Source organism: Hemitrygon akajei, chromosome 31 (assembly GCF_048418815.1).
Source record: "Hemitrygon akajei chromosome 31, sHemAka1.3, whole genome shotgun sequence".
Classification (NCBI taxonomy): domain Eukaryota; kingdom Metazoa; phylum Chordata; class Chondrichthyes; order Myliobatiformes; family Dasyatidae; genus Hemitrygon; species Hemitrygon akajei.
In genome coordinates this window covers 27,789,140-27,799,121 of record NC_133154.1, presented here as the reverse complement: position 1 = coordinate 27,799,121, position 9,982 = coordinate 27,789,140, and the positions used below count along the sequence as shown (strand labels likewise).

At 57.7% G+C, this 9,982-nt stretch overlaps 3 non-coding genes across 3 annotated transcripts; all 3 read right to left on the bottom strand.

Moving 5' to 3' along the window:
- Positions 1-503: 503 nt before the first annotated feature.
- Positions 504-695, bottom strand: LOC140719513 (U2 spliceosomal RNA). The gene has a single exon (XR_012096930.1). It is a non-coding gene; the product is annotated as a U2 spliceosomal RNA (small nuclear RNA).
- A 3,784-nt stretch (positions 696-4,479) lies between these two features.
- Positions 4,480-4,673, bottom strand: LOC140719511 (U2 spliceosomal RNA). The gene has a single exon (XR_012096928.1). It is a non-coding gene; the product is annotated as a U2 spliceosomal RNA (small nuclear RNA).
- Positions 4,674-8,455: 3,782 nt separating this feature from the next.
- On the bottom strand, positions 8,456-8,647 carry LOC140719512 (U2 spliceosomal RNA). The gene has a single exon (XR_012096929.1). It is a non-coding gene; the product is annotated as a U2 spliceosomal RNA (small nuclear RNA).
- Positions 8,648-9,982: the final 1,335 nt, after the last annotated feature.

Below are 9,982 nucleotides of genomic sequence, written 5' to 3'. Positions count from 1 at the left end.
TGCACTCTGCTGCTGAGCTTGGTGCGGCCAGCAGCCAAGCCGAGCAAGCAGGCCAGGCATCAGAATGCATCATGTGCAGAGCAGCTTGCTGCAGGAATGCCAAGAGGCATTGCATCCTTCAGGAAGCTGGTGAAGCGCCTTGCCTGCAGCACCTACCCGATGTGCTCACAGCCGGGATCTGAGATGCACTGGATCTTAGCCGGACGGCCTAGATATAATGCCAGTGCTGCTGTTGAGTTGGCTACACATTGCGCGAGTGAGCGAGCTGTAGGTAGAGAGGAAGAGACACAGACACACAGAGGGTGTGGAGAGCCAGCAGCTCTCTCCTCTCTCTCCCCCCCCCCTCACTCTCCCCATCTCCCTCCCTCTTGTCTCTCACTCTCACTCTCTGTCTTCTCTCTCTTCCTCCATGTGAACGCTTGTTTATGCTGCTGCTGCTGCTGCTTTTGCTGCTGAGTTTTTGTCATTTTTCTTTTCTTGGTTAGTTTTGAAATTCCCCAGGGGGAAAGTGCACCGTTCCCAGAGGCACTGCAATACCGGGTCGATGCGTGGAGTGGACGGAGCAAGCCCCTATTCCATCTCCCTGTTCCAAAAATCAATTTAATATATGGTCCCCAGATAGGGGGACGTATCAGATATTAAACTGATAAGAACAGATACTACACTTGATCTTAGCCAAAAGGCCGAGAAGCGATGCCGGCGCGGCCCTTGAGTCGCCCGCATCCTGCCCAGTCTCTGGTGTTTAGGTTTGAAGCAGGAGGCCTGGCAGAGACCTTGCTGCCCTGCCCCGCTGGCAGCCCTGGCCCGGGTGGTCTGGAATCCATCGTCGTGCTGGACAGCTGTCGCCTCTCTGGTCGGTGGTGAGTCGGACTTGTCAGAGGCTATGTAAAGCTGCCAGTGATGGACCAATGGTCGGGGAGGGAGGCGGGGCCTGTTAGGGCTTACGTCATTGGCAGAGGCTGCCGGCTGAGTCTCAGCAGCTCGCTGTGCGAGCGAGGGACGATCTGTTCTCTCTGTGGCCCCAGGACAGACAGCCGACGTGCGGCCCGCCCCCGCCCGCTTTGGGACAGAGCAGGAGCGGGCGGCTCTGCGCGTGCGTGTGACAGTGTGGCCGTCGGCTGGGATGGGAAGTTTCCTGACTTGCCCTGCTGTCTCTCCTCCTGGCCTTGGGAGGCTGGTCATGCTGTCCCGTCTGCAGGGGGAGTGGCAGCAGGCCACTCTACCCTCCCTGCAAGGCCGTCCCCTCCCCGCACTCGACGGCGAGAGCGCGCCTCCTCTGGGCTTTGCGCGCCCCGTCCGGCACGTCCATCCAGCCGAGCCGTCTGCTTGCCGAGACTGTGCTCTCCCTGGAAGCGAGGGAAAGCGGGTGGGTCGCGGCGCCGGCCGGCGGCTCAAGACCAGCGCGACGGTGGTGGACGTGGGTGGCCAAAGTCGGCGGTCAGAAAGGCCTCCTGGCAAGCATGGGAGAAGAGGAGGATGTCGTCTACAGGTGTGGCTGAGGGGAGACAATGGGTGTGCTCTGCAAGGCGAAGGCGAAATTGCAGCCGTTGGCACCTCTGTGGCTGTTTTATTTGATGTGCAATTCCAATTGTTGAGTGGCTGAGAGAAGCTGGCCGAGTTGCAGACTTTGCGTCTGCACAGGTTATCATGGGGAAGTTTCTCTCCCCCCACCCACCTTCTTTTTACCAATTGAGTTTGTCCCCTTGTTGTCGTCGTCGTCTTGACCTTGATGCATAGCAAACTGTTTAGCAGTGGCAGGCAGGCAGGCGGGCAGGGTCTCTCTTACATGACAGACTGACTGGTTGTGCAGCCAGTGGGGTGGGTGCCTGCATGTAGAAATGGGAGGGGGAGAGGGAGGGAGGAAGGGGCGGGCACGCGTGGCAGGAGGAAATCTGTGTAGCGGACTGACGGTGGGGTTGGTACCCCACTGCTCTGCTCTGCTCTGCAGGTGCGTTTTTGCCCGGCATCATCCCTCGGTCATGGAGCGTGCGATGTGGAATGAAAGGGGTATTGATTATCGCCTTGGTTGTGAAACAGGAAAGATGTGAAGAGAAAAGGAGGAGCCGGCCCCCCAGCGCTAACGGCAGCCAGCAGCCAGGCGAGGTAAAATGCTGCGAGTGCGGACGGATGGGAGCGGCCGGCGGCCGTGGCCGCGGTGCGGAATGTGGGGGCAGCTAGCCGTGACAGGACACAGGACAGAGCTCCCTGCGTGCGTGAAGCACGGCGACGTGGACGGACGTGGCAACGGTGGAGACGGCGCCGAGCCGGTACGCCTAAGTGTGAGAGGTTTGAGTGAGTGAGTGGCCTTGGAAAATGATGAAACTTAGAAACACAGAGTAGTAGAGCACAGTACAGGCAGGCAGGCCGGCCGTTGGGCCCACAGTGTTGCCTTCTTCCAGCTGACTTGTCAGCCAGGGTACCATTCTTTATCTTCCTCTCTGGGGAGGGGGGGAACATTCTAAATTTCTCTCTGGGAGAAATTTATCCCTAACATCGTGCTGCCTGCCCTGCAAGAGACCCCTAAGCATGGAGCAGACGTCCATACATACATTTCCCTGCAGAAAGATCATCCCAATTCAGAAGCGAGGCGGAAATTGTAGCCTTGTAGCCTGATAATTTGCCCTTCCCCAATGAAGAAGTGTTGCTGTCTCTCCTCTGTGATTGTATCCTTTTGCATGATAATGGTTAAGGCCAGGCAGGCAGGCAGGCCAGGCCCAGGGAAGCGAGCGGTGGTCAGTGTCCGCCAGCCCTCCCCCAGGTGCTCTGAGCCACTGAGAGATGTGAGAGCCGGTCGGTCATAGACAATGGAGGATAGACAGTAGGTGCAGGAGTAGGCTATTCGGCCCTTCTAGCCAGCAGCGCCATTCACTGTGATCATGGTTAAGGATAGACGATCAGTAGTACCCCGTTTGCTGCCCTCTCCCCCCATATCCCTTGAGCCTTGAATGTAATGGCTGGGGCTGGGCCGGCGGGGGTGGGTGGCACAAGGTAGAGAATGTCATGACAGCGCAAGCAGGCAGGCAGACAGACGCATCACAATGGAGGTTTTGGAGCAGGGAAGGAGGGAGGGAGAGAGGGAGTGAAAGAAGGAAGCGAGAAAGAGAGAAAGAAGGAAGCGAGGAGAGAGAGAGAAAGAAGGAAGCGAGAGATAGAGAGAAAGAAGTAAGCGAGAGATAGAGAGAAAGAAGGAAGCGAGAGATAGAGAGAGAAAGAAGGAAGCGAGAGATAGAGAGAGAGAGAAAGAAGGAAGCGAGAGATAGAGAGAGAGAGAAAGAAGGAAGCGAGAGAGAGAAAGAAGAAAGCGAGAGAGAGAGAGAGAAGGAAGCGAGCGAGGAGAGAGTGGAAGGAAGGAAGAGAGAGAGAGAGATAAAGAAGGAAGAGAGAGAGATAAAGAAGGAAGTGAGAGAGAGAGAGAAAGAAGGATGTGAGAGAGGGGGAGAGAGAGAGAAAGAAGGAAGCAAGCAGCAGCTTCAGCTTGAGCTGCTTGCTGCTGCCGGGCCAGACGGATGAGGCCGGGACAGGTAGGCAGGCAGAGTTTTTTTTTGCTGATGGTATGTATGGCTAGGTGGTGATTTTTGTCTTGGTCAGTAGAGCACGGCGCTGCTGAGCTGAATCTGGTGCGGAAGGCGGAGGGGGTGCGGGGGGTGCGGATGGGGCAGAAGAAGGGAGCAGGAGCACCAGGCCCTGCTGTTTGTTGTGCTGGCGCCCCCACCCAGTTCTCTGTAGCCAGGCACCCATCCATCCCTCCCTCCCTCGCTCGCTCGAATGGATTGTCCCAGTCGGCCGTGTCGATTTGAATGAGCCTGCCCGGCTGGCCGGCTACTGAAAGAAATGGTGAAATTGCAGCCGAGCGAGCGACTCGATGTCAGTCGTCGGTCGGTCGGTCGCGTCTGTCCTTGGCTCCTTTGTAAGGGAGCAGCTGAGAAGAAGAGTGGAGTGTGCGCAGGAGAGAAAAGGCCTTTCAGCCCGCTGCACTCTGCTGCTGAGCTTGGTGCGGCCAGCAGCCAAGCCGAGCAAGCAGGCCAGGCATCAGAATGCATCATGTGCAGAGCAGCTTGCTGCAGGAATGCCAAGAGGCATTGCATCCTTCAGGAAGCTGGTGAAGCGCCTTGCCTGCAGCACCTACCCGATGTGCTCACAGCCGGGATCTGAGATGCACTGGATCTTAGCCGGACGGCCTAGATATAATGCCAGTGCTGCTGTTGAGTTGGCTACACATTGCGCGAGTGAGCGAGCTGTAGGTAGAGAGGAAGAGACACAGACACACAGAGGGTGTGGAGAGCCAGCAGCTCTCTCCTCTCTCTCTCCGCCCCCCCCCTCACTCTCCCCATCTCCCCTCCCTCTTGTCTCTCACTCTCACTCTCTGTCTTCTCTCTCTTCCTCCATGTGAACGCTTGTTTATGCTGCTGACTGCTGCTGCTTTTGCTGCTGAGTTTTTGTCATTTTTTCTTTTCTTGGTTAGTTTGAAATTCCCCAGGGGGAAAGTGCACCGTTCCCAGAGGCACTGCAATACCGGGTCGATGCGTGGAGTGGGACGGAGCAAGCCCCTATTCCATCTCCCTGTTTCCAAAAATTCAATTTAATATATGGTCCCCAGATAGGGGACGTATCAGATATTAAACTGATAAGAACAGATACTACACTTGATCTTAGCCAAAAGGCCGAGAAGCGATGCCGGCGCGGCCCTTGAGTCGCCCGCATCCTGCCCAGTCTCTGGTGTTTAGGTTGAAGCAGGAGGCCTGGCAGAGACCTTGCTGCCCTGCCCCGCTGGCAGCCCTGGCCCGGGTGGTCTGGAATCCATCGTCGTGCTGGACAGCTGTCGCCTCTCTGGTCGGGTGGTGAGTCGGACTTGTCAGAGGGCTATGTAAAGCTGCCAGTGATGGACCAATGGTCGGGGAGGGAGGCGGGGCCTGTTAGGGCTTACGTCATTGGCAGAGGCTGCCGGCTGAGTCTCAGCAGCTCGCTGTGCGAGCGAGGGACGATCTGTTCTCTCTGTGGCCCCAGGACAGACAGCCGACGTGCGGCCCGCCCCGCCCGCTTTGGGACAGAGCAGGAGCGGGCGGCTCTGCGCGTGCGTGTGACAGTGTGGCCGTCGGCTGGGATGGGAAGTTTCCTGACTTGCCCTGCTGTCTCTCCTCCTGGCCTTGGGAGGCTGGTCATGCTGTCCCGTCTGCAGGGGGGAGTGGCAGCAGGCCACTCTACCCTCCCTGCAAGGCCGTCCCCTCCCCGCACTCGACGGCGAGAGCGCGCCTCCTCTGGGCTTTGCGCGCCCCCGTCCGGCACGTCCATCCAGCCGAGCCGTCTGCTTGCCGAGACTGTGCTCTCCCTGGAAGCGAGAAAGCGGGTGGGTCGCGGCGCCGGCCGGCGGCTCAAGACCAGCGCGACGGTGGTGGACGTGGGTGGCCAAAGTCGGCGGTCAGAAAGGCCTCCTGGCAAGCATGGGGAGAAGAGGAGGATGTCGTCTACAGGTGTGGCTGAGGGGAGACAATGGGTGTGCTCTGCAAGGCGAAGGCGAAATTGCAGCCGTTGGCACCTCTGTGGCTGTTTTATTTGATGTGCAATTCCAATTGTTGAGTGGCTGAGAGAAGCTGGCCGAGTTGCAGACTTTGCGTCTGCACAGGTTATCATGGGGAAGTTTCTCTCCCCCCACCCACCTTCTTTTTACCAATTGAGTTTGTCCCCTTGTTGTCGTCGTCGTCTTGACCTTGATGCATAGCAAACTGTTTAGCAGTGGCAGGCAGGCAGGCGGGCAGGGTCTCTCTTACATGACAGGACTGACTGGTTGTGCAGCCAGTGGGGGTGGGTGCCTGCATGTAGAAATGGGAGGGGGAGAGGGAGGGAGGAAGGGGCGGGCACGCGTGGCAGGAGGAAATCTGTGTAGCGGACTGACGGTGGGGTTGGTACCCCACTGCTCTGCTCTGCTCTGCAGGTGCGTTTTTGCCCGGCATCATCCCTCGGTCATGGAGCGTGCGATGTGGAATGAAAAGGGGTATTGATTATCGCCTTGGTTGTGAAACAGGAAAGATGTGAAGAGAAAGGAGGAGCCGGCCCCCCAGCGCTAACGGCAGCCAGCAGCCAGGCGAGGTAAATGCTGCGAAGGTGCGGACGGATGGGAAGCGGCCGGCGGCCGTGGCCGCGGTGCGGAATGTGGGGGCAGCTAGCCGTGACAGGACACAGGACAGAGCTCCCTGCGTGCGTGAAGCACGGCGACGTGGACGGACGTAGGCAACGGTGGAGACGGCGCCGAGCCGGTACGCCTAAGTGTGAGAGGTTTGAGTGAGTGGAGTGGCCTTGGAAAATGATGAAACTTAGAAACACAGAGTAGTAGAGCACAGTACAGGCAGGCAGGCCGGCCGTTGGGCCCACAGTGTTGCCTTCTTCCAGCTGACTTGTCAGCCAGGGTAACCATTCTTTATCTTCCTCTCTGGGGAGGGGGGGAACATTCTAAATTTCTCTCTGGGAGAAATTTTATCCCTAACATCGTGCTGCCTGCCCTGCAAGAGACCCCTAAGCATGGAGCAGACGTCCATACATACATTTCCCTGCAGAAAGATCATCCCAATTCAGAAGCGAGGCGGAAATTGTAGCCTTGTAGCCTGATAATTTGCCCTTCCCCAATGAAGAAGTGTTGCTGTCTCTCCTCTGTGATTGTATCCTTTTGCATGATAATGGTTAAGGCCAGGCAGGCAGGCAGGCCAGGCCCAGGGAGCGAGCGGTGGTCAGTGTCCGCCAGCCCTCCCCCAGGTGCTCTGAGCCACTGAGAGATGTGAGAGCCGGTCGGTCATAGACAATGGAGGATAGACAGTAGGTGCAGGAGTAGGCTATTCGGCCCTTCTAGCCAGCAGCGCCATTCACTGTGATCATGGTTAAGGATAGACGATCAGTAGTACCCCGTTGCTGCCCTCTCCCCCCATATCCCTTGAGCCTTGAATGTAATGGCTGGGGCTGGGCCGGCGGGGGTGGGGTGGCACAAGGTAGAGAATGTCATGACAGCGCAAGCAGGCAGGCAGACAGACGCATCACAATGGAGTTTTGGAGCAGGGAAGGAGGGAGGGAGAGAGGGAGTGAAAGAAGGAAGCGAGAAAGAGAGAAAGAAGGAAGCGAGAGAGAGAGAGAAAGAAGGAAGCGAGAGATAGAGAGAAAGAAGTAAGCGAGAGATAGAGAGAAAGAAGGAAGCGAGAGATAGAGAGAGAAAGAAGGAAGCGAGAGATAGAGAGAGAGAGAAAGAAGGAAGCGAGAGATAGAGAGAGAGAGAAAGAAGGAAGCGAGAGAGAGAAAGAAGAAAGCGAGAGAGAGAGAGAGAAGGAAGCGAGCGAGAGAGGAGAAGGAAGGAAGAGAGAGAGAGAGATAAAGAAGGAAGAGAGAGAGATAAAGAAGGAAGTGAGAGAGAGAGAGAAAGAAGGATGTGAGAGAGGGGGAGAGAGAGAGAAAGAAGGAAGCAAGCAGCAGCTTCAGCTTGAGCTGCTGCTGCTGCCGGGCCAGACGGATGAGGCCGGGACAGGTAGGCAGGCAGAGTTTTTTTTGCTGATGGTATGTATGGCTAGGTGGTGATTTTTGTCTTGGTCAGTAGAGCACGGCGCTGCTGAGCTGAATCTGGTGCGGAAGGCGGAGGGGGTGCGGGGGGTGCGGATGGGGGCAGAAGAAGGGAGCAGGAGCCCAGGCCCTGCTGTTTGTTGTGCTGGCGCCCCCACCCAGTTCTCTGTAGCCAGGCACCCATCCATCCCTCCCTCCCTCGCTCGCTCGAATTGGATTGTCCCAGTCGGCCGTGTCGATTTGAATGAGCCTGCCCGGCTGGCCGGCTACTGAAAGAAATGGTGAAATTGCAGCCGAGCGAGCGACTCGATGTCAGTCGTCGGTCGGTCGGCTCGCGTCTGTCCTTGGCTCCTTTGTAAGGGAGCAGCTGAGAAGAAGAGTGGAGTGTGCGCAGGAGAGAAAAGGCCTTTCAGCCCGCTGCACTCTGCTGCTGAGCTTGGTGCGGCCAGCAGCCAAGCCGAGCAAGCAGGCCAGGCATCAGAATGCATCATGTGCAGAGCAGCTTGCTGCAGGAATGCCAAGAGGCATTGCATCCTTCAGGAAGCTGGTGAAGCGCCTTGCCTGCAGCACCTACCCGATGTGCTCACAGCCGGGATCTGAGATGCACTGGATCTTAGCCGGACGGCCTAGATATAATGCCAGTGCTGCTGTTGAGTTGGCTACACATTGCGCGAGTGAGCGAGCTGTAGGTAGAGAGGAAGAGACACAGACACACAGAGGGTGTGGAGAGCCAGCAGCTCTCTCCTCTCTCTCCCCCCCCCCCTCACTCTCCCCCATCTCCCTCCCTCTTGTCTCTCACTCTCACTCTCTGTCTTCTCTCTCTTCCTCCATGTGAACGCTTGTTTATGCTGCTGCTGCTGCTGCTTTTGCTGCTGAGTTTTTGTCATTTTTCTTTTCTTGGTTAGTTTGAAATTCCCCAGGGGGAAAGTGCACCGTTCCCAGAGGCACTGCAATACCGGGTCGATGCGTGGAGTGGACGGAGCAAGCCCCTATTCCATCTCCCTGTTCCAAAAATCAATTTAATATATGGTCCCCAGATAGGGGGACGTATCAGATATTAAACTGATAAGAACAGATACTACACTTGATCTTAGCCAAAAGGCCGAGAAGCGATGCCGGCGCGGCCCTTGAGTCGCCCGCATCCTGCCCAGTCCTCTGGTGTTTAGGTTGAAGCAGGAGGCCTGGCAGAGACCTTGCTGCCCTGCCCCGCTGGCAGCCCTGGCCCGGGTGGTCTGGAATCCATCGTCGTGCTGGACAGCTGTCGCCTCTCTGGTCGGTGGTGAGTCGGACTTGTCAGAGGCTATGTAAAGCTGCCAGTGATGGACCAATGGTCGGGGAGGGAGGCGGGGCCTGTTAGGGCTTACGTCATTGGCAGAGGCTGCCGGCTGAGTCTCAGCAGCTCGCTGTGCGAGCGAGGGACGATCTGTTCTCTCTGTGGCCCCAGGACAGACAGCCGACGTGCGGCCCGCCCCGCCCGCTTTGGGACAGAGCAGGAGCGGGCGGCTCTGCGCGTGCGTGTGACAGTGTGGCCGTCGGCTGGGATGGGAAGTTTCCTGACTTGCCCTGCTGTCTCTCCTCCTGGCCTTGGGAGGCTGGTCATGCTGTCCCGTCTGCAGGGGGAGTGGCAGCAGGCCACTCTACCCTCCCTGCAAGGCCGTCCCCTCCCCGCACTCGACGGCGAGAGCGCGCCTCCTCTGGGCTTTGCGCGCCCCGTCCGGCACGTCCATCCAGCCGAGCCGTCTGCTTGCCGAGACTGTGCTCTCCCTGGAAGCGAGGAAAGCGGGTGGGTCGCGGCGCCGGCCGGCGGCTCAAGACCAGCGCGACGGTGGTGGACGTGGGTGGCCAAAGTCGGCGGTCAGAAAGGCCTCCTGGCAAGCATGGGGGAGAAGAGGAGGATGGTCGTCTACAGGTTGTGGCTGAGGGGAGACAATGGGTGTGCTCTGCAAGGCGAAGGCGAAATTGCAGCCGTTGGCACCTCTGTGGCTGTTTTATTTGATGTGCAATTCCAATTGTTGAGTGGCTGAGAGAAGCTGGCCGAGTTGCAGACTTTGCGTCTGCACAGGTTATCATGGGGAAGTTTCTCTCCCCCCACCCACCTTCTTTTTACCAATTGAGTTTGTCCCCTTGTTGTCGTCGTCGTCTTGACCTTGATGCATAGCAAACTGTTTAGCAGTGGCAGGCAGGCAGGCGGGCAGGGTCTCTCTTACATGACAGACTGACTGGTTGTGCAGCCAGTGGGGTGGGTGCCTGCATGTAGAAATGGGAGGGGGAGAGGGAGGGAGGAAGGGGCGGGCACGCGTGGCAGGAGGAAATCTGTGTAGCGGACTGACGGTGGGGTTGGTACCCCACTGCTCTGCTCTGCTCTGCAGGTGCGTTTTTGCCCGGCATCATCCCTCGGTCATGGAGCGTGCGATGTGGAATGAAAGGGGTATTGATTATCGCCTTGGTT